We start from the raw sequence: 23,756 nt of genomic DNA, 5'->3' as shown, positions 1-23,756 counted from the left end.
TATTGAACAAATTCCCTTTGAGTTATAACTCTTTAAAGTGTCTGCTTCAAGTGAAAAAATTTATTCGAGAAAACAGCGCTAAGAACATTTTCTGCTTCGCAAACAAACTCCGCCCACAAACGCCTTCAACTGGGTTGTCAGATAACTAAGCCAATCAGTGCAGGGAAAGTTTACTACCGTTAACCTCCTGGTGAAATTTAAGCGCGAATCTCTAAAAACCTCTTGTGTTTCGTAATGCGCTCAAGGAACCGAAGGCAGAGAGATAATTTTTCTGTAGCTCAGTTTTTCTTGAAGCTGGTCTGGCAAAATGGGGAAGACTAAAAAGGATACGAACGCTAGAGTGGCTGAGCGAAGGAAACAAACACAAGAAAGCGCGGAGAGCAACTGTGTGTGGGCAACTGCGCATGGATAATATTTCAAATGGTCTTAATGAGTCCGACGATTCGTCAATATCGAACTCATCAGAAGAGTCTCTCTCAGCGTCCCTGTTATTGCTGTCAAGTTCCGAAATTTTTACAGAACCTTTCTTTTCTCTTACCACGAATATTTGCCCGCCTTATACGATAACTATAGCTTCATCCGCGTGGCTAAAAGCTAAATCGCTGTTGTCAAAATCTGTCAAGGTTCTCGAACACTGTAATGAGGCGTTAGGGGTACTTTAGTCAGCCTCCCTGAACAGGTATCACTAGCGGAACTTTGCGGAAAGGAACAAGTTGTCTCGTTTAATACTTTTCCGTGAATTTTCATTTGGCCGAAAGTACAGAAAAATACCCCCTAATTCACTTCATTAACAGCGATCTGATCGAGTAATCTTTTTCTTTACCGCTTCGAAGGGCCCGTTGTCCCTTGGTGCATATTATTGATTACCACAAAAAGTAAAACAAGATGTAAAAGAAATCCAGGGTTTTTTTTTAAAGTTAGGTAGGCTAAAGTTTTCAAAGCGGGTGCACCTTAAAATGGCGGAAAATATTCGAGAGCTAAATGTGGCGCAAAAAAGAAAGATTACAACTCAATCTTGATATTCTAAACAAATCCTGTTTTATTTCACCTGAACAAAGAGAGGCGAATACACTACAATAGAGCATTGTTTAAATGACGGGAATTACAATCATGATGGTATTTAACACGAAAGGAACGCCTAATGAGAAAACAAGCTTGTCTCTACTCACAGAGTCACTTTTTGCATCCGCTCGGACGAAGTCTTGCCGTCAGATTGCCATTATTCCAGCCATTATTCGTCGTTAAAGAGCTTCATCGAGTCGCTCCTTTCGGTTTATAGCCATATGATGCCTTTGGGAAGTGTTTTCTCAAGACCATGGAAACGAAAAAAAAGTCATTTTTGATATTTCCTTGCGGAAGAAACAACGATAACGTAGTCCAAATCTCAAGCTTAACAAACACTGGGCCGTCTTAACAAACGGGAAAATCAGAGTCCAGTTTCTCTTCCGCTAGCAGAGAAGTTGACACAAGAGGGAACCAGGTAAGGGAGAATATCCTGAGGAAAATGACTGCCGATCTCTCTAAACGCAACGCCAAGGCAAACTAGAAACGTTGAAGACGTAATTCAACCGATTATCAAACTTTGAACAAATGTACGAGCAGCCTGGTTAGAGGCTCAACTACGTGGCCAAATCTTATTTGTCGCCCGCCATTTTGAAACATTTGAAGGCGGGAATATTAAGGACGACGCTGTCACCTCAGAGTAGACCCTCAAGCCTATAACGCTTCATCACTCTGTAAAACACCTAGTGTGTAGCACTGGAAATTTGAACAAATTTATTTTGTAATTTTTCCTTGGTCGTATTTTGGCTTTAATTCCTCGGAAATGACTACTTGGGTACTCTAAGAGGCCAAAATTCCAAGCTATAGTTATGAAGTTCAGCTTCATGACCAAGCAACGCCAAGGCTTGCACTTCGTTTTAACAAGTTAGCTGTTTGATAGATGTTTGATACTATTGCCACCGGGATTTCGAGAATGTTTACAAGTATGTGTTTTTCCAAGACTTCTGATTCAATAGATCGTCTTCACGTGACGTGTTTTTATCCTCATCAGGCATAAGAGGAGGTATATTTACATCTGTTTACAATTAGCGTGCTTCCTTTGGAAACCAGGGCATTTTGAAATTCAGGGTTATGTAGGTTGTGTGACACAAGGCTACCATCGAGTTTGTTGAAAAATATATACTTATCTCATGATTTTGAGCCTTTTTAGAAGTTAGAGTATTAGGAAAAGTGCTTATGTAAATGCTTGTTTGTTTAGTACTGATAATCAGTCGCCTGGAAAGCCAAAGTAGGTTCCAGATGTTTACACTATATTCCGGCCGCCATATTGGTGTACCGCGGATGTATACCAACATGGCGTTTTCTTACTGGGCTCTGTAAATTTCTGGGAAACATTTACGACGAATTTCTGAAGTTTGGGGAAACGCACAGGCCTAAAACTTGGAGAAGTGTCTTATTTAGTTATCTTCTATAGCATACATTACAATTTCTTAGCTTTTTCCATTGGTTGGTTTTCGATTTACTATTTTTTTTTTTTTTTTTTTTTTTTACCGCGTGACTGTGAAAACGATCTGAACCGTTAGCAGAACAAAACAACAGCTGTGGAATATTTTTTTGTAAAATCATAAAACATGTTTTTTAGTTCATAATTTTTGTATATGTTCTCACCTTCCTCTGATAGAAATCCATGCCATTCCTTATTTTTTGATCGGGATCATTTGCGGTCCAATATGGGGATCATTTCCGGTCCGGGATCATTTGCGGTTCAATTTGGGGATCATTCGCGGTCCGGGATCATTTGCGGTCCTGGGATCATTTGCGGACCCGTACAGTAACAACCAAGGCTGTGGTCCAAAACAATATTACAACGGGCCCAAAGGTTCCTAACCATGAAATCCTGGGTGCCCTGCACTTAAGCTCATATGAAAAAAGTAAGTTTTTCCAGTCGCCCAAAGACAAACGTTTGCCGCCTCAGGCACCCGGGCGCCTCTACAGCACAGCCCTGATAACTTATTTCAGTCTTACCAAACTTAAAATTTTCATTATTGAAAAAAAAGGCTAAGTGGAAAACACGGGGCCGGGGTCCCGGGGTTCGGGGTCTCGGGGTGTAGAAAACACGGGGTGTGGAAAACACAGGGTCTGGGGGAAAACATGGGGTCTAAGTGGAAAACACGGGGTCTAAGTGAAAAACACGAGATCTAAGTGAAAAACACCGGGGAACCATTTTTTCGCCAAAATTTGAATTTTCCTCACTAAAATGAGAAGTCGAAATTTTGTTATTTTAAATTGTAAAAAAAAAAAATCAATCCAGCATCTCGGCGTGAAACGCGTTTTTCGATCAAAAACGCCAGTTAAACACCTCGTGAGAAATAAAACAATTCAAGAGCCAACGTGCCTTGCAGGGTTTTCTTTTACATGGGGGCGTCTATTTTATTTTTAGCAGTAACTTGCATGGATTATTTTTTTTACCTTTATAAAACAATATTAAAATAATAAAGATTGTTTTGCTTATTATCCTTAACCATAAAAAGCGACAGTTGCCGTATTTACTCGATTAAAAGCCGGTTACCTGTATGTAGGACCTCGAGAAATGGCAACAAAAATTACCATGGAATATAAGGAATAAACAAATAAAATATGCCTGGCCCTGCTGGGCCAAATTTGAAACAAAAGCTAAGGGGATTTAAAGGGTTATTAATGGAGAAAATACAGTAACCTTCTTGAAGTGTCAGTTCCAAAATAAATTCTGGTGTTCTTTCGAATAAAACAGAAGTCGGCGCAGTACTGTAGTTGCTTGCGTTAATTTCAGCGGGAATAATGTCCACTCTTACGAATATGGATTTCGTTTTTGGTGTCTCTTTAGACACGAGTTTACAAAAAAAAATGTTGTTTTAGTGAAATACGAGTGGGACCTCACCAGCGATTCATAAATGATCAGAGTCCAGATTTATAATTGAGGGGGACATCGGGGGGCTCTAAACACCGCAACACCGCAAAGAAAACTAACGAACACCGCATCACCGCAAGAAAAGTCAACGAAACACCGTCACCGCAACACGTATTTTTAGCGCCGTGATTCGTTCATCTACACTTTAAATGATACTTTTATACCTCAACAATTTCCACAAAATAAATACATTGTTTCTGTCCTCGCTCCTCCACGTGTCTACCGAACACTAAGCTCCGGGTGGCAGAGGTCGAGTTACTTGTCAAGATACGTAAATGAGACAGCTTCGGATTGGCAGCCGAAGCATTTTGAAGATTGACTAGAAAGTGACGGTCTGTACTTTTTTACAAATTATTTACCTCGATGGTACGTGTTTGTCATAAATTAGCATCGATTAACGAAGTTTACATGCTAAAATTAGGTCAAATTTAGGTTTGAGAAAGGTAGATAAAAAAAAAAACAAAAAAAACAAAAAACAGCACCCCAAACAATTTCATTTCACCAAACACCGCAGCCTGAAAAACACAAACATCGCACGCCGTAGGGTTTGAGAACACCGCAACACCGCAAGTTGAGATTTCATTCACCGCATCACCGCATTAAAAAAACATCAACACCGCAACACCGCAAATCCCCACGTCCCCCTCTATAATTACTTCTGTCGTATTGTACATTAGGGAACGGTCATTATTTATTGCCTGTGGGGGAGGGCGGCGGCGGAGGATTTTGGGGGCATCATTGGATTTTTAGGATGACAGAAAGGGGAACAGTCACAACTGAGAGCCTAAAACGGGGGGATTACTAAATGTCACATGCCCATACAGACTTGATGGACGGCTATTTGGCACTCTAAAAAGTAACTTTGCAGTTTCCAAACACTTGCCAATGGTTAGTTGCTGTTATGTCAACTGACATCAGTCACAGAGTTCTCCAGTAGAACGGCGGGATTCTACCGGCTGTAAAATCGAATGTAGCCGCCTGTTCCAGTCATTAAAATTTGTACACATATAACAATAAATTAAGACTTGCAGACTGAGACGTTTCAAGAGGAAAATAGTGTTTTAATTAAAAAGGGAAAACAGCGCTACTTGCTACGTCTATTTGTCCCCAAAATGCATGAAATCGCATCTTTAGCAACCTAAAATTTCAAAAATTTCCGGGGGAACATACCCCCGGACCCCCTACGCTGGCTTATGTCGCCTGTTATCCTTTATTGGACGCCTGTAAAAACTTATGTTAAGAACCCTGATCAGATATCGGGATACGAAGACATAGATCAAGAGACTGCACCATGGCGGCTTCATTAATCTGTAAGTCAGCATCATAGTTAGAAATATTACTGTCATATGACCGTTAAAAGCACTAAATATACACGTCGAAAGGTGAATATGTGTGCGAAGACATTGGGGGTGGGGTGGGGGGGGGGAGGAATCACGAAATTTATAAATAGCTATGACAGAAATACTGATAAAATAACATTTAAAGGGGGGATCAGCTAAATGTTGCTGCTGTCTTTAGCCGAAAATCCTCCATAGCCCCCCAAGGCGATAAATAATGACCGGGCCCTAATGTACAATACGAGAGAAGTAATTATAAACCTGGAGTCGGATCATTTATGAATTGCTAGTGAGGTCCCAGTCGATAGCTAATGTAAAGGGAACAGCATTTTGATTTCACTTGATTTCTCGTGTTTAAGGAGACACCAAAAACGAAATCCCCATTCGTAAGAGTGGACACTATTCGCGCTGAAATTAACGCAAGCAACTACAGTACTGCGTATTGGCTCCTGAATGGTTTTCTTTCTTACGAAATATTTGAGAAACGCGTTTCACGCCGAGATGCTGAATTGATTTTCATTGCAATTTAAACTACCGAAATTTCGACTTCTCATTTTTACTATACCCTCTTGTTTTTCACTTAGACCCCGTGTTTTTCGTATAGATCCCCTGTCTTGCACTTAGACCCTGTGTTTTCCACTAGACCCCGTGTTTTCCACCAGGCCCCGTGTTTTCCACACTCCGTGTTTTCCACACTCCGGAATCCCGTACCCCATATCCCGGGATCCCGACCACCGCGTTTTCCACCTAGCCTTGAAAGGTAAATCTAATGTTACGCCGGCCTCTCGTTCTTAGTTTTGCCGCCAAACATATATACTAACAGTATAGTACCTCAAAACAGCCTCACATTAAAGAAATGTAGGTGTATTGTGTAATCAAACCCTATTACCCAATCCAAATTCACATTTATATATAGCCAATGAAAGGCCGTGTCTACTGTCCTGATATGTTGCAATAGCAATTAAGTCACTGGCTTGATGCTGCCGGATTTGTGGCCAAACTTGGGTGCGATAAATATACCTAATCGTACCTTTTTTGGTTTTCTTCGGTGCCATATCAGGCTCGTTTGATGTCGACATGGGTATTTTGGCTCTAACACGTCAACATACCCAGTCGCCAAAACACAAAATCCTCCAAGAAAAGAGGCAATGTCCAACATTAACAAACACGATCCACGTGAGTTTGTATTCCGAGAGCAAGGCGTGGGAAAATATCGAACCTATATATTTAGTTATTTTTTCTTTGTTCATCGGGCTCGTGAAAACATTATGCCTGAGTCTCCTGCAAATTATAAGCCAGCGGTCGGCAGAGATTTAAGTACTGGTTCCATCGGTGCCATACTGAATCCACCAGCGTCTAATGGCCAGAAAAAAATATTAAGGTTAAAAACTGAATTAAAGTTTAGGCTTATTAAGAACTCTTTCCTCCTCAAACTCTTAACGGCCGTTATCAGTCGGTATTTGTACTTTATACAGGTATCTTAATATTCAGTTGCACGAATCTCTCAAACAGCAAGTTGTCCTATGGTATATTCCTCAAAACAGGCGCTCTTGACTTACAAGAAGAAGAATATTCGTGAAAATTTGGCCCAAATCGTTTACGAAGTATCTAATAGAGTGATGTTCAAGGCGTGAATATTGGCGTACTCAAACAAAAGAGAATAATCCAAATAAATAAAAAGCATTAATATACATTAATTTTCTTTTACATCTTAAACGTGGGAAATTTTATTACTTCGGTATAACAATACAGCTACCCCTGTGTTTTCGCGTTTTGCATGATGCAATTAGTGCCTAGCAGGTTACACTTCCACCATTTGTCTCTTGGTATCTTACCTCTCATCGAATTTCTTTTTCTTGTTTATTCTCCAGCCGTATTTCGATGTTCACGGTCAGCTCGTGAGGTCCACACTTCAAGTTCGAGGACTAGAATCTTCACGAACGACACAAAACACGCTCAGCCCAGACCCAGGTATACCTTTAAACCAAGTGCAGAAGCGAAGGTCTGAATCCGAAGATAGGGATGAACAAGACAACGATTAAATCATTTACGTGGTGTAAGAGAAAAGATGACGTCATAGATATCCGTGTATTGTCAACGAGGTTTATTTCCTTCTCAGGTCTAAAGAACTAAACAAAGTTCGAAATGCCTCCTTGTGACTTTTTCTTTAGGCCAGTGTGGACACATTCAGCGATAGAAACGCCATATAGCACCACAACCATGTGTCCCTATATGAATGAACAACGGCGAGGTTCCTATAGAGATTGTCAAGTTAAATTCTAATATTTAGAAGACTGGAAAAGGTTGATATGAGACTGTTGCTTCCCTGCATGACAACGTATCTGATGGAAAAGTAAAAACCGCCCAATACAGGGGAGGATCTAGGGTAGGGTGCAGGGGTTGCGCAACCCAACATCCCTCCCCCCTCCACCATTCCCCCTGTGAGATAAAGCCTTCTTCTGCGTATTTATGTTTAAAATTCAGTATCTCAGGTTTTTTGTCTTCTTACGCAATAATCGAAATTTACTTCACAACTAGGGACTGAAAAAAAAAAAAAAAAATGAAAAAAGAGAACACTTTTAGGAGGATCTAAAAACCACAAATTTTTTATTAGCGTAAGAATTGACTTGAGGAAAAACTTCAAAAACACAACAATGAGGCTTTCTGTTTAAATTTTCTACATGCTTAGTATACTTACTCTACCTTACTTCCCTTAAGGTTTTTTGTATCGTTGAAATTTTGGACCAAGGGGAAAATATGCCGGTTGGATAAACTTAAATGGAATAGCATCTCTTTCAGGGGAACGGGGAAGAGGCAAAGAGAGAAGGGGGCGGAGGACGGTGGTGCTGACGTTTTAGTTAGGCTTCTCGGTAAACTAGATAATTCAAAATAATAATTTCTTGATTTTAGTGTTCATTTAGCATCTCATGTTATCTCGTCTCCTCGCCGGTAGGCGCCTAAGAACTAATTCTATTTAACAATTAGATTGTGAGCTCGAGATTTCTATGAGGTGATAGTTGATGAGGCCGAAGGCGCATCAGTTTTTCAATAATTTCAACTTTTTTTAAATATGAAGAAAGGGTAAATGTCCTTCATTTTGACTTCTCAGGAATTTAATTATCCATTCGAATCAAATGTTCCTTTAAATTTTTGGAAAAACGAAAAACACGTCGCCATTTCCTAGCTGTATAGACGATTTTCAGCCACTACACACTAATGGCTGATACTGCTCAATGGCTCAGCCAATCAGATTACAGCATTTGCATTAGTATACTAGTAGAATTCTACTAATGATGATTAGTGGTCTGTGTTCGAGCCGTGGTTGCGGCCCTTAAACCTTTTGTATCGTTGAAATTTTGGACTAAGGGGAAAAAATGCCGGGTGGATAAACTTAAATGGAATAGCATCTCTTTCAGGGGAACGGGGAAGAGGCAAAGAGGGAAGGGGGCGGTGGTGCTGACGTTTTAGTTAGGCTTCTTGGTGAACTAGATAATTCAGGATAATAATTTCTTGATACTAGTATTCGTTTAGCATCTCATTTCATCTCGTCTTCTCGCCGGTAGGCGTCTAAGAACTAATTCTATTAAATGGTAGAACTCAAGTAGCTACTGCAACTAATTTCACGTTCAACAATAATCTTGACATAGAAGGTAAAAAGAAGAGCTGTTTACCATTTTTCATTCACGTGTTGTGGCTTCGACATTCTGTGTCCTTGCTGTAGCCAGGGTACAATTTTTCTGCCATCCATCCGTGGATATGGTGAGCCAAATGGAAGAGAACATTTTATAGAAAAGACATCAAGACCTCCATTTCCTCCAAAATATACGCAACCTCAAAATCGTAACTATTTCTGCAGCAATTTAGGTAGAATGGTTGCTAATAAAAAAAAAAAAAAATCATTAAGTATCCTCTCCTAATGAGAGGCCATTCGGGGATAACAAAACAAACATTAGAAACGAATATTGAAAACAGAATGTAATAAATTATGAATGCTATTTTAGAGGAAACAGACCAGTTAGCCATCTTACAAACTTGGTCGGGTCGGTGGTAAAGAAAACTCTAGCTAGGGTCAGAAAGGAACTTCAACCCAGAAGCTCTAGCTTCCAAGGGCAAACCCTGACAGAGCTACTTCACCAAACTGACTGTAACCTCCTTTATTACATATATTAATTTCTGCGCCTTTTAACAACACGCCAAGTTCAAACCCTAGGACTGACGATAGTGTTTTTGGCTCCGTCAATCATAATTACGACGACCACTAACGAACTTTGGAAAAAAAAGAAACAAACAATGTCGATCGAAAACTACCTCTCACAACCCACAGATATGACGTTTGAAAACATTGAAGTTAGCTTCTGTGTCCTGAGAGGGTCGCTATCATCATTGTCGTTAGTGAAGCACGCGACCGTTGATTGAGTAGATGTCGCGTGTTATGGAAAGGCGCAGTAAAAAAACTACTAAGGTGCAAGCCGCTACCTAGCTTACCTATCGTGAAAATCTCGTAAAGGAGAACTCCATAACTCCACCTGTTAGACAAATAAGTGTTTAAATGATAGTTATGGTATGGTGAAAACAGACCTTGATACTTAAAAATAAAAGCATTGGAAGTTCTTCGGCTTGTTTCCTGGATGCTATTATACTACTGCCCTTCTAAGGAATGATGCTATAAATAGTAGTATAATTTTGCAGGTTGTGCATATGTATGACAAGATTTGGAAGAACTTTCTCTTATGTCTTAGGCAAAAAAGAATCCTTGTTTACATGTAAATAATATCACCAAACAGTCCAAAATCTTTGACGAATTCACTACTACCAGTCTGACCTCAGTTATTCTAAGGCCGCATTAGGCTATCCACCGGATAAACAGCTATCCAGTGGATAAGTGTTAACAAAACAAATCACGCTATTCGCTGGATAGTGATTTATCCGCTGGATAGTGTTATCCACGTTTCAGACAACCCGAGACATGTCCAATCAGGGCTAACATTAATTGATGCAATGTATCTTTTCTGTCTTGACATGGACGAGCAAGAGAAGCTGCTACTATTAGTCAAGTAAAGTAATATGGTCATCCTGGTACAAGCACTCACACATCACTTTTTGTTGAATATGTCCCATAAAGGAGCGCTTCCATTGCAGTCCACTTAACAGGGAGACGCCCCCGGAGAAAGAAAAGAACTTTTTAGCTGAAAGACAGACGAGAAGGGCAGTACTGGGGTTCGAGTTATGAGTTAGTAGTTAGATACCCGATTATTCGGTATAATGATAACGTTTCGCAAGGCACCGGAATAGTCCCTGTGGTTAGTCTCTTGAAGAGTTCACACGAGGGAAGAGGTTGCAGGGACTGGTCCCTTGTAGTATGTACATGAGGGCACTGATTGCAATGGGACACCTAGTTCCAAATCGTGGGAGAAAAGTATTGTTATCCACTATTTTGCTCTCCAAGAGTAAAACTGAAATTGTTAAAATGAGTGTAACAATGAGATATATATACCAAGGCAATAAAAAATGTAAAATTAACCACCGTAGCGACTTAATTAAGCTGACATTTCGGGCGCAAGCCCTTCGTCAGAGCAAAGCGGACTTTGAAAAATAATTAAAACAAATACTGATCTGCGGTTGGATTAGTTTCATTTTGTCTCAGAGACTTGTCTCCCGAGCAGTTCACACGAAGGTTTTTGAAGAGCCAACTCTCTGGGACTCTTCATCTTGACTCTTGCCTTTGATTTTCGTTCGTAAATGTTGCCCTCTTGAACATCTCTGGCCATTCCGAAGTCTGTCACTTTACATGTTTCTTTTTCACCAACCAACACATTACGAGCTGCTAGGTCTCGGTGGATAATCTGAAACAGAAGGTTATTGGCGATATTTCGATACGTGGGAGACAAGACAAATAAATCAAATGTCGCGAACCACTGGCATTCAAACATTTCGACGTGATTTTAAACCCACGTGCACGTCTATGTAATCGACAAGTTATATTGCAATTAAAAAAGTTATGAGGTCTTGACCGAAGTGCCTTCTTTAATCTTTTAACATCATATGATGTTAAAAAAGAAAGAAATCGATAACATCCGCACGATCTACAGATCACTGACAGTGCGAAATTGGATACAACACATACAAGGTGGAACTTTTTCACCCTGGAAAAATCCTGCCATGCGAAGATGACCAGGGTAACTTTAATTCAACCCCCATTAAACGATTGTCCTCGGGAAAATGGCCGCTTAGAGGAGGCTGGCCGCTTAATAGAAGTTAAAACAACAGAAAAACGCTTATTGGGACTTTGATCACTGGCCACATAATAGAGTTGGCCGTTTAATAGGTGGCCGCTCAATAGGGGCTCGACTGTACATGTCACGTGAAGAAGAACTGGTTATTATCATTACAGTTCTTTTTGGGCAAATATTCACACCTTAGTCAATTCTTTTTACGAAAGATTCACAAGCCGATTTTAGTTCCCTAACAGACCAACGCTACAACGTCGCAGGATGACATAGTGGAAACCGTTAGACTGAGACACTTCCAGCAATACTGTGCAAATCCGCAATAGACCAATAAGGGCGCAAAACATAAAGGCCGAATAAATGAGTACATTACATACCCGTTTGGATGACAAATAAGACATTCCATCAGCGATTTGCCAAGCAAACTTTATCAGCCGTTGTGACGACAGACTTGTTTTTGGTTTGATATCCGGGTCTTTGTAATAAGTGTCATTCAGTCCACGGCTCTTTCTCAGGTATCCCAGCAGGTCTCCAAATGGAACATATTCTATGAGCACTAACAACGGCTCTGAGAAGAAAACGAGAGAGAAGAAAAGAGACAGTGGTAATGTTAAGCAATAATGGGATCTTGTCTGGACAAAGATATATATAAAGCCAAAGCAGTGGTCAATATGATTTTCAATGGTACACTGAAGCTGAGTTGAAGAATTATTCTATTTTGAAGGGATTCATTTAGTTGACTCAACAAGAAGAAGGGAAAGCCCATTGAATAGAGTCGAAAGAGATTTCAGAACACTGCACACCGTTTTCTTGAGGGTCTTAGTCCAAAATTTACCATTCAGTGACACATCCCAGGAGCTCGATGACATGTGGATGAGGCTGAAGATGTTTCATTATTTCAAGTTCTGATAACAAGTCTCTCTTGTCTGTCTCGGGCGCATTCTCTGCAACATAATCCCAAATGAGATGTTTAAAACTCAATAATGATGATTTATACATTGGTGTTTCGCAGCCACTAGCCTACTAATATGTCCAAGCTTTCGGGAAGAAACAACCTTCGTCACATCAACAATAACCTAAAACAACTCTTCTCCTTTTCCCTTGAATCATTTTGGAAAACAAAGTTGAATGCAACTTACATCAGTCAACGATATCACGATATCACACAAACCATGTTGGTGTGATGGAATACTAGCACCAAATCATTGGCATAATGCGTATTTTAAAGTCTACCAAGACTCCAAGCTAGAAATGGACGATTATAGTGAAACCTGTATTAACCGGACCCCACATTAAACGGACACCCTCTATTAAGTGGACACCAGCTTGAGTCCCAAAATTTTCTTCCCACATTTTCTGTAAAATAGACATGCGTTCAGCGGACATCTCTGTTAAGCGGATGCGGACACCAATATTGAGACATTTTGGTGCAAAAAACCTGCAATAAGCGGACACTTCAAGGACCTTTTACTTCTCAAAGCTCAGCTCAGACTCCTTTACCACTGTTCAGGATGTCGTTTTAAAGCTAAGTAGATTATTCCACAAAAATGTATTGACTGACAGTACATTATGCTACGAACAGTCTTTGATCTTACACTGTGTTACACTGTGTTACGAAAGGGTTAATAATTAACCGTTATTGCACAATATATCACAACCTGTTTAAAGCGGACACCCTGGATTAAGCAGACACTACTGAGGGTCCCAAGGATGTCCACTTAACATAGGTTTCACTGTAGAACGTCCGTAACATATTCTGCACTATTCAACCACTATTTTAAAAGCATTTGACACCTTTCAAGTGTTAAAAAGCCACAAGTGTCTTCCCGGGCCGTCCTCGAAGACGTACTGCTGTTCCCTTGGCAACCTGACCAAACGCACCTTTACCAATGATCTTCTCTAGAGTCACATGTTGTCTAGGAACCTCCCAGGAGCGTGTTGACGGATGAAGAAGTGCGTTTTGGCTGCTTTGGGAAACGTTTGATGAAACATTATTCCCTCTATCTTCTGAGACGTTTTGTAATCGTGAAGCCTGATTCAGTGACGTGTATTGGCTTTGAAGGGAAACTCCAGAATTTTGAATCCTGGCGGGATCTTCGTCCAGTCCAATGTTATCCATTTCCATTTGAGTCTAATGCGAGTGAAATTATTAACACACAGTTGACGTTTACAAATTACTTTTTCGGAAAGCGAGATGCTGAACTGAGTTGAACTGAGGCAACTGCATAACTAATTCAAACCAGAAGCATGATGAAAACTTTAGAGGGGCCTTCACACTTTAAACGCTTGTAACTTTAAAAGCGCTAAAGCAATGAACTTTAAATTTGACGACTTACCTAAAATTGATCTGGAAAAATTAACTATCGCATTTCATTGGTCAAGGATCTTGATGTTTCCATGGCAACCGTATTTTCACAGGCATGTTTTCTGTCATACCTAAATTCATTAACATTCTTGATGTTCTAAGCCTTTGCCGATGGCTCAGAGACGGCGCCTGTTCAGAAATAATAAAGTCATATGACGTCATCTCTGTATGATATGGACTTCAAAGAAAATATGTTTAAACGTGCTACCGTGAATCCTTTAAGGTCCGGTAATACGGGCAACATTTTTCTTGAGCTTGTCTCGCAACATTTTTGCTTTGCAAGTTGAAACACATTGTTGCGCGTATTACCACGTTTGTGACCAACTTGTCTCGCAGCAAAATACAGCGCAAAGTAGACTCGAGTTCTACTTTCCGCAACAAATTTTAGTTTTGCTGCTCGTATTACCACTGAAGCTACAACTTGTCTCGCAACAAATCTGAATTCAACGCTTGTGATTGGCTGTCGCGAAGCGCGGGAAATAAAAAAAAAAACATGGCGGACGGTGAAGGCGAGCCTGAACTCGAAGTAGACCAGTAACTCTCGGAAAGTCATAAATTTGTCCTGTACAAAGACCTCGAGAGCTATCATATTCTTTGGGGCACCTCGTTTGTCCCTTCAAAACAAGCAGGAAAAAAGTCAAAAGGTTTGGAAGAACTGTCGCAAAAATACAACTTTTGCCCTAGCTACCTGAAACGACACTGAGCTTCATACTGAGAGAGCTTCGCTGGCACGGAAAATTAAGAAGAAAATGACGGCCAGAAGTCGAAGTGGAACTTCGTCGAAATGCTAAATTATGTTAAAAAAGGCGCCACTTTTATTTACACACGATTAAGCAATTATACCTGTGGAATTACGCAGACTTGCAACACTGTCTTTTGCTGCGAGACAAGTTGGTCACAAACGTGGTAATACGCGCAACAATGTGTTTCAACTTGCAATGCAACACTGCCGCGTTGCAAGTTGAAACACATTGTTGCGCGTATTACCGGACCTTTAAGTTCCATAGCCATGGTTTTAATACTCTATGCATGACAGGTTAATGGCCATCCACACCCCCTCCCCCGCACCCCCTCACCATCAAAGATTTAATTGCAATTGAAGTCAAAGGTTGTTCATGTAATACTTTATATTGATCATGACTACTTGCATTTTTTGTTACGTAAAGACCTACATGCATTTTGCCCCTTTCCTCGTTAGATTCCGCTCCATTTATCCTAAATTAAAATAACCAACAAATTAGTTTTCTTATGAAAAAAATCCACATTCAAATACACATCCAGGGTAGCTCAGTTTGTAGTATATGGCCCTTCAAAATACATTGTTATGAATCGATCGTCCCACATCCCAACATAAAGTGTTGTGAAATGAAAGGCTTCGTTACTCAAAAAGAACTAACGAGTTCTGAACGGGCTTGGAATTTTGTGCTACTCCTGCGAGTCTATCGCAGGGTTACCTCCCAGCATTTTATTCGCCAATATCCATATATAGTACTGGGTGGAGAGGGCACGATCGTTATAAGGAGTCTTGCCCAAGAACACAGCACAATGATCCTGCCAGCGCTCGAACACAGATCTAGACCGCTCGACCTGGCTCCAGCACACTAAACGGCAGGCCACCACGTCTTATTTCTCCATTGAAGTGGCACATTTCAAATAGCGAAATTATTAAGCGGAATCAGCGTTAAGACCCAAGTAATGAAATAAGCAAATTCTAATGTGCTCTTTTAACAAGTTTACCTATCCTTTGTTGCAGTCCCTAAAAGCGGGAGAAATGAATTGATTGACATTATAATCAAGTCGGGAGGAGAAAGGATGAAGAATTGGATAAGACATTTCGTTACGCCTTCCTTTGAAGAAATAAAAAAAGGTTAACGTACTGATCGCAGAAGTCACTGAACATAGCATTATGGGCCACGTTGGGTGTCAGTGTTACAAAGAATGCCGATGAAGAACTTAAAAGGCGTAAAATCTTAAAAGCAAGAACGAAAAACCAGAAAACTTCCCATTCCTGGCATTAACACTTAGTGTCTCAGTTGTCTGGTTCAGTTATTTAACTGTTTTAGCAGCTACATGCTATTTACATGCAAAACCGTAGCAGCTTGAAGTGGGAGGTTTAGCAAAAACTGGCAATGTATTAACAAGACAAGTTTTCTCACAGTGACTGTTTAAAGGTATAGAGAATATTTAGAATATTGCTTACCCTTCTTGTGACCCCATAAGATGTACACAACGAGAGCAATGATTATGACAACAAGGATACCGATCACAACTCCCAATACGGTGCAGCTGCAAGCACAATCCCCACACGCTTGAACTGTTACCATAATATGATAAAAAAAACCGTCATCAGATCTTTTTCAAAGCAAACGTATTTCGCATGTTTGTGTGAAGCATGGCAAATATGTCTCACTGTTTGTCTCTCTTTCTGTCTGTCTGTCTGTCTGTCTGTCTGTCTGTCTGTTAGTCTGATTGTCTGCCTGGCTGGCTGGATGGATGGTTGGCTGCCCGAACCTGCCTCTCCATCATTCTGTCCTTTTTGCTATCGATCCTTCTTTCTGTTTGTCTGTAGGTGATTGTTTTAAGCGAGGCTTACAAGGTATAGGAAGGTATAGCAAGGTATTACGTTCCCTTTGGTGCGAACTTGGCAAACACAAAATCATGTGCACTTAGATGTATTAATTTCCTGGTGCTCGACACTTTTTGTAAGGTCACTAGATATCTTCACTGTACAAAATAGATGAAGCTCATGTAGTATCAGAGTGCCATCGTTATCTGATCTCAGTTTTGAAGACTTTTATATATATCCGACTTACTGGTCGAATTGTAAAATAAAGTTAACGAAAAAATACAAGAGATCGCCACCCGGCTACTTAATAACTCTCTAAGGCATCTTTAAAACAAAAAAACAAATTCACGGGACAAAATGTTAATGATATGGTAACATACTGTCAGATGAGCTGGTAGGTGTTGTGGCCTTGGTGGATGTAATCCCAGTGTCTCGTGTCCCTGTTATGGCACTCACATTAAAATCTCCAAACCCTCCATTGTTAGCAGCATCTCGAAGTATAAAGAGTACCTCGCTTTCTCTTACACTTAAACTGAATTTCAGGGCCAGATCAACAACAAAACTTCCACACCTTGGAAGAAAAAGGGAAAACATAAGTACAAACTTATCTGGTGACCGAACTGAACGGGAAATTATTTTACTTCATAAATTTTCAGATGATCGAATCTCGTGCAAATGAAGCATTTAAGACCGAGTTTACCAGAGGACCAGGCAGGGGTGATACATGCCATCTCTCCTTTTTGGATGAAACTTTGCCAGATTGAAGGTACTACCCAACAACTCTAAAAGACAGAGTGGGCCGGCTTTGTGATTTTTCCCTTAGGAGGTAGACCACCCTCCCTGGTTTTTTGACCAAAATCCCAAAAATGTCACTAAAATAAGCATCAAATTTAAACACCGCTCCTGCTTACAGACTACATTAAATTTTATTGGTATTTCACACAGATAAAGATTGGACCTATCTTAGTTCACACCAGGAATTTCAAGTCATTTCAAGTGACAGGTGCCAATCAAGGAATGTCATTTCCTACCCCTGTCACGCAACATTTAGCTATAAGGCAAATTAGCTCAAATTCTGACTCAAATATTGCTTAAGTCCAACTTTCTAAATCAAAACTAATTTCATCACAGTTTATAGTCACCCTTGGCCTGATGAAATCAAGAGTAAAATTTTTGGCATCTGTTATTTTTTGGTAACAAAAGCTGTTCAAATAACATGACAAGGGGCTAGTTTTAACAGAGACAGGGGCGAAATAGAATCAATTTATCAAAGTTATTTCTATATTAATGTCATTAACAAAGTCTTTGAATATTATTTAGGGCAGAGGGAAGCTCAATGAATGCAAAACTCTTTGTAATACCCCTTAACCCTCGGATGTACAACGGGGGGTGGGGGTTGGATGCCATCCCCTAATAAGGTATTTTCAAAATTTTGAATGCGGTTTACTCTAAGGGGCTGAAACTTTCAGTAGCTGTTCATTCATCCTTCACGAATATTTTGATGTGTCAATTGTGTGTCCATCATTTTTTATGTTTCCATAGCAAGCACTAGTTTCATGTAGGTTTGGCCAAAAATCAACTTTTTTGACCTAATTCTGTATTTTTTTCCCAGTTTTCTTCATCAAGTTCCAGAAATTCACCAATATGTACATTTCATAAGCATTTTGGCTTGATTTTATATCAATTTCCGTTATTTCTTGACTTTTTAAGAAAAAAGTAAAATCCACGAGAGCAGATCCTCGATGACGTATCAAATGACGTCATTTGGCATCATATGACGTCACAACCAACAAATATGGTATCATTTTGTAGAACAAGCTCAGGGCTATCTAATCAATGTAAATTTATTTCGCTGCGCCTAAACAGAGCGCAAACCCAAGAGGGTTCCATCCATTTCCCCCTTCTACCACGGTAGTTATGGGAATAAAGGGCCATGATATTTAAATTCTAAAACATTGACTAGTTAGATGAGACTTTTCTGGGCAAATCTCACTTTTTAGATTGCCTTTGAAACCCTGCTCGATCATCACGGGTGGGTCACATGCTTGATGTTGCAATTGATTATTGTCAACTCTTACTTTACACTCGGCATACAAACTCATCAATCCTGAGAAGTATCCTTTGCTGACATTATTGTTTGCCCTCATATATCAACTCTTGAGCTCACCCAATGAATATTCATTTCATGCGAATCGAGTTAAAAAAATCTATGACTTTTTTTTTACTTTGCTGCATCAGGCAGCCAAGTAAATCTTAATTGGTATAAAGATAAACATTGTGCATATAATTTTGAAAGCATGGGAACAAGAACCAAAGACCTTGATCAGAAACAAATAGTATCACCAAGTGACAATTAATAGGTTGTTGTTGTTATTATTATTATTATTTATCATATTTATTTATATTTATTGTTGTTATTTATTATCTATTACCACTGCGCATGCGCCAGGGATTTCAATCTCTATTTATAGATGTGCACACTCCAATGATAAGAATGGCTTCGATGTTTCGCTCAATTTTAACTTTTTGGAAAGAAAAGCTCGACAATACCAGATGTTACCTTTGTTCTCATCTGATCCACTCACTTGCCAGCCTTAGAGAGTGCACAGGCATTAAGATCATCAGATATGATTTCAGTGATCCACAGGCTGGAAAGGACCTTTGTGACAGAAGAATTGCCACAGTGCAGATCCATGTACGTTGTAACATAACTGAAGGCCACGACATTAAAAGTGCTAGTGATATCCAATGGCGGGTTGAAGGGTGTCAGGCATCAGACTTAAGAGTCAGGCCAGACCATGAAGCACACAATGTCTGGGATCCTGTCTCTAAGTTTTTTAGCTTCAAGTCCGGAGGTTTGAAAGTGTAGAAGGCTTATGATATGATTTTATAAACGTTTCACAACTGCACATCAGGAATGGATTTGGAAGACCTCAAGGGCCTACAGACTTATGCATAGAGCAGCCCTTAAATGTACTGCAAGAGAGACTGCTACTTTTACAGCCAAGAGTTTGACGTGTCAGCTCCAACAGCCTCAGTCTAGGCATAGTTGATAGAAGGGGATTATTACGAAACTCAACAAAGTTCTTTGTTGTATGTTTCTGTTCTCTTTTTTGGCTTTGACCGTGCACAAAACACAATTGTTGTATACTACTGACCCAGTAACTGACCAATAGAAACGTTTTGCTTACGTAATTCATGCATAGTGTATGGGCGCAAAAAAAGATTTTGCACGGTCGTGGACCTTCCAACACAAATCTTGGCATCTTTGTTTGCTCCTTTGATGTTTGCCGGGCTTCACAACCATTCCCATCTATAAACTATGGTCTAGGAACTCGCAATCTATTGAAAGAGAGTCCCAAGTTGTCAAAGCTACAAGAGTATATTCCTCCTACCCTGAAGAGGGATTCACAAAAGCATCCCAATCTTTTGCAGTCTGCAGAGACACATGGATGCGGGTAAACACCTCAAGAAGTTAGAGAGAGAAACGGCATAGACAGCATCAAGATAAAATGGGTTGAAATCCCAAACGTCCTTTAGTGATCATGATCCACATGAGAAATCTCTGAAAACATCACGAAAAGGAACCCGCTTTTCTGAGAAAGTAAACACATATCCGAAAAGAACATTCTTGGAAGGTGAGGGGACAGGACGAAAGTGTAGTGAACGAGTGCAGTAAGATGAGACTGTGCAAGACAGTAGTGGCAGGAAAATGTCCAGCAAAGAAGAGTAGCTTGCTGCAGACCAAATAGCCCAGTATTTCAGCATGTTGTCTGTAATGTACAGAATTGGCCGACTAGCTATACACCAGGCTGATCTGAGTCCGTCTCAAGATGAAGCAGAGGCGATCTTGACCAGGCTTGCAGTATGAAGGCAGTACTACTTGCCAGCTACTTTACCATCCACCATGTAGAATATTTAATACAGTCTTGTGACCAGAAAAAAAAAAACAAATCAGTTATTTCACAGGGCTATGGATCTACGGATACGCACAGGAGGTTACTGAGCAGAAAATAAAACGATGGCCAAGAGCCAATCAAGCTTCTTGAGTGCCTAGAAAAATTTAAAAAGTTCAACCGGACCAAACCTTGCTAAACCTAAGGCACTGGTGCTGTGTATGTTGTCCTGTGTGCTCACTTGGACCCTAGGTGTTAGATAATTTCAGCTACTAGATCTTCTCGAGGCTCAATTTTTCTTCAGAATTACCTTTTTTTCACACATCTTCTTACTCGCAAGCATGTGATTATTTACAATGTTTTGTGCTAACATCTTTAAGGTATAACCTTTATTTGCGGTTAATCCAGCATAGGAACTTTCAGAAGAAAAACGCATTTTCATAAAGCTAGCTAATGCTCAATCTCACAGTTCAAGTATTATATACAACTGTACCTGTTTGCCAAGATTTAATTACATGCCTGATGCAGCAAAATGAACATTTCAAGGGTTTTTTGAACTTGGAATGAGAGCAAACAATAATTTCAGCAAAGAATAGTTCTCAGGATTGATGAATTTGTATGCCGAGTGTAAAGTAAGAGTTGACATTAATCAATTGCAAGATCAAGTATTTGACCTGTGATGATTGCGCAGGGTTTCAAGAGTAATCTAAAAAGCAAGATATGGCGAGAAAAACTCTCATCTAACTAGTCAATGTTTTAGAATTCAAACATCACGGCTTTTCATTCCCATATTTAGATTGTACGGATAGAATTTAGGTGTTTTGCACTGTTATTTAACCCTTGGGCGTACAAGCTAACTCGTACCCCTACTGTAGTATAAAGGGGAAATGGAAGGAACCCCCTCTGGTTTTTGTTCTGTTAATGCACAGCGTACTAAACTTACATTGATTAGATAGCCCTGAGCCTGTTCTAGAAAATGATACTATATTCAATGGCTGTGATGTCATAATGTCAAATGACGTCATTTGACCCGCCATCGAGGATCCGCCATCTTGGATTTTACTTTTTTTTCTTAAAAAGTCAAGAAATAATGAAAATTGATGCAAAATCAAGCCAGAATGCTTATGAAATGTACATATTGGTAAATTTCTGGAATGTGATGAAGAAAACTGGAAAAAATACAGAATTATGTCAAAAAAAGTTGATTTTTGGCCAAACTTACATGACACTAGTGGTTGCTATGGAAACATAAAAAATGATGGACACACAATTGACATATTAAAATATCCGTGAAGGATGAATGAACAGCTACTGAAAGTTTCAGCCCCTTAGAGTAAATCGTCTTCTCAAAGTTTCGAAAATACCTTATTGGGGGGATGACATCTATCTCTAACCCCCCCTTGTACGTCCGAGGATTACGGGATATTGCAAAGAGTTTTGCATTCATTGACCTTCCACTGGCCTAAATAATATTCAAAGACTTTGTTAATGACATTAACATACAAATAACTTTGATAAACTGATTCTATAATATCTAATATTTTTAGATTTCGCCCTTGTCTCTTTGTTAAAACTAGCCTCTTGTCATGTTGTTTGAACAACTTTTGTGACCAAAAAATAACAGATGTCAAAAATTTTATTCTTGATTTCATCAGGCCAAGGGTGACTATAAACTGTGATGAAATTAGTTTTGATTTAGAAAGTTGGACTTAAGCAATATTTGAGTCAGAATTTGAGCTAATTTGCCTTATAGCTAAATGTTGCGTGACAGGGGTAGGAAATGACATTCCTTGATTGGCACCTGTCCCTTCAAATGACTTGAAATTCCTGGTGTGAACTAAGATAGGTCCAATCTTTATTTGTGTGAAATACCAATAAAATTTAATGTATTCTGTAAGCAGGAGCGGTGTTTAAATTTGATGCTTATTTTAGTGACATTTTTGGGATTTTGGGCAAAAAACCAGGGGGGGGGGTGGGTGGTCTACCTCCTAAGGGAAAAATCACAGAGCCGGCCCACTTTGTCTTTTAGAGTTGTTGGGTAGTACCTTCAATCTGGCAAAGTTTCATCCAAAAAGGAGAGATGGCATGTATCACCCCTGCCTGGTCTTCTGGTAAACTCCGTCTTAAACTAATAAAGTGTACTTATCTTTATTTGACCTTAAACATGTCCCAGTGGATAAACCGATAAGTTCGTAGCCTGTTCGATTTTTATGGTTACTGGCCTTAGCCAATCACCACTGTGTTACCGGGTGTGTAAGATAGTGAAATTTTGGAGGCTTTCGGAGAAAGCTCACGAAGCGAGAGCGAAAGTACCTCGACATTTGCTTGATTTCTTAGTGAAACTAACTGCTTTTACAGTTTGTTATTGGTTCCGTTTAACTGCATATCACATTGGGAGTGAAAAAAATGCGAGTTTACTAGCAGAAACATAGTGCTACGGAGCGTTATGAATGTCTACGATCTACAGCCGCTGACCTCACGTAGTCATAACTTAGGACGTTTTAGACACGTTTTCCCACGCTCTTCAAGTCGCGCCGAAAAAACGTCCCAAAGTTTTCCACCCAAAATGTTAGTATAAAAGAAATTTTTTTTGAAGTTTACGAAATCAATCTGAAACTGTTTGAATACCTGATACTTTTCAGTTGCACACTTTCATAGCCCAGTTTACCAGCAAATACCTCGTCTATCTGAAATGAACATTTTAAATGAACTATTGTTAATATTTATATTATACATTTTTAAAAGGGCTACTTCAATGAACATGTTTGATATTAACTACCGCTAAAAACTGCTAAAAAGGCTGCCAAGACAGATAATTTAATTTGTAAAATAACTTGGCGTAACAAAGCACAACATCGAAAACGTCTTTACTTCGTTTCCATAATTAACAGTGTCACGTTCACTACAAAGCATTTCAACTATTCCAAAATGTGATTACGAACTGTCCCTCGGTCAAGCTGTCCATCAATTTTTCCGGCTGCTAAAGTTAATTTGCGTGTCAAACTGTCGTTCTGCCTGCCAGCTGCTGCCTAGCCTGTATGCCAATTCACAGACCCAATCACTATGTATCAACGGTCTTGAAACTTGCTATTTCCAAAGGGTGACAGCATTATAAGGTTAGGGCCTACAAGTGCCTCACAAAAACAAGTTAGCTACCGGTTTGCTGAGTTTCTTTCATAGTTGATTGTATTCCCCATCAGTGCACTCTTCACTCGTGATAACCAGGGTCACCTTGATTACATCACTTGCTATGACTAATAAAACAACAGTCAGCGAGAGAAAATGTACCTTTAGTATACAACCGAATACATGCAAACAATTTTAGACCCTCAGGTGAATCCAAGCACAGGACCGTAGCTAGTAACAGACAAACCGAGGCACTTGCCTCTGTCATTTTTCGTTTCTATTTTTGTTGT

The 23,756-nt window shown here is 39.7% G+C and overlaps 2 pseudogenes across 2 annotated transcripts; both read right to left on the bottom strand.

The window, feature by feature from the left end:
• Nucleotides 1-10,905: 10,905 nt before the first annotated feature.
• Nucleotides 10,906-15,143, bottom strand: LOC145492563 (tyrosine kinase receptor Cad96Ca-like; annotated as a pseudogene). Its single transcript, XR_014050020.1, has 5 exons — nt 15,051-15,143; nt 13,308-13,644; nt 12,351-12,457; nt 11,891-12,085; nt 10,906-11,129 (listed from the first exon to the last, which is right to left on the bottom strand). The product of XR_014050020.1 is annotated as a tyrosine kinase receptor Cad96Ca-like (transcript).
• An 801-nt stretch (nt 15,144-15,944) lies between these two features.
• On the bottom strand, nt 15,945-17,038 carry LOC145492499 (uncharacterized; annotated as a pseudogene). The gene is made up of 2 exons (XR_014049991.1): nt 16,825-17,038; nt 15,945-16,192 (listed from the first exon to the last, which is right to left on the bottom strand). The product of XR_014049991.1 is annotated as an uncharacterized LOC145492499 (transcript).
• Nucleotides 17,039-23,756: the final 6,718 nt, after the last annotated feature.

Source organism: Orbicella franksi, chromosome 7, assembly GCF_964199315.1.
Source record: "Orbicella franksi chromosome 7, jaOrbFran1.1, whole genome shotgun sequence".
Lineage (NCBI taxonomy): Eukaryota > Metazoa > Cnidaria > Anthozoa > Scleractinia > Merulinidae > Orbicella > Orbicella franksi.
The sequence above is the reverse complement of the archived record's forward strand: the minus strand, read 5'-3'. Positions and strand labels throughout refer to the sequence as shown.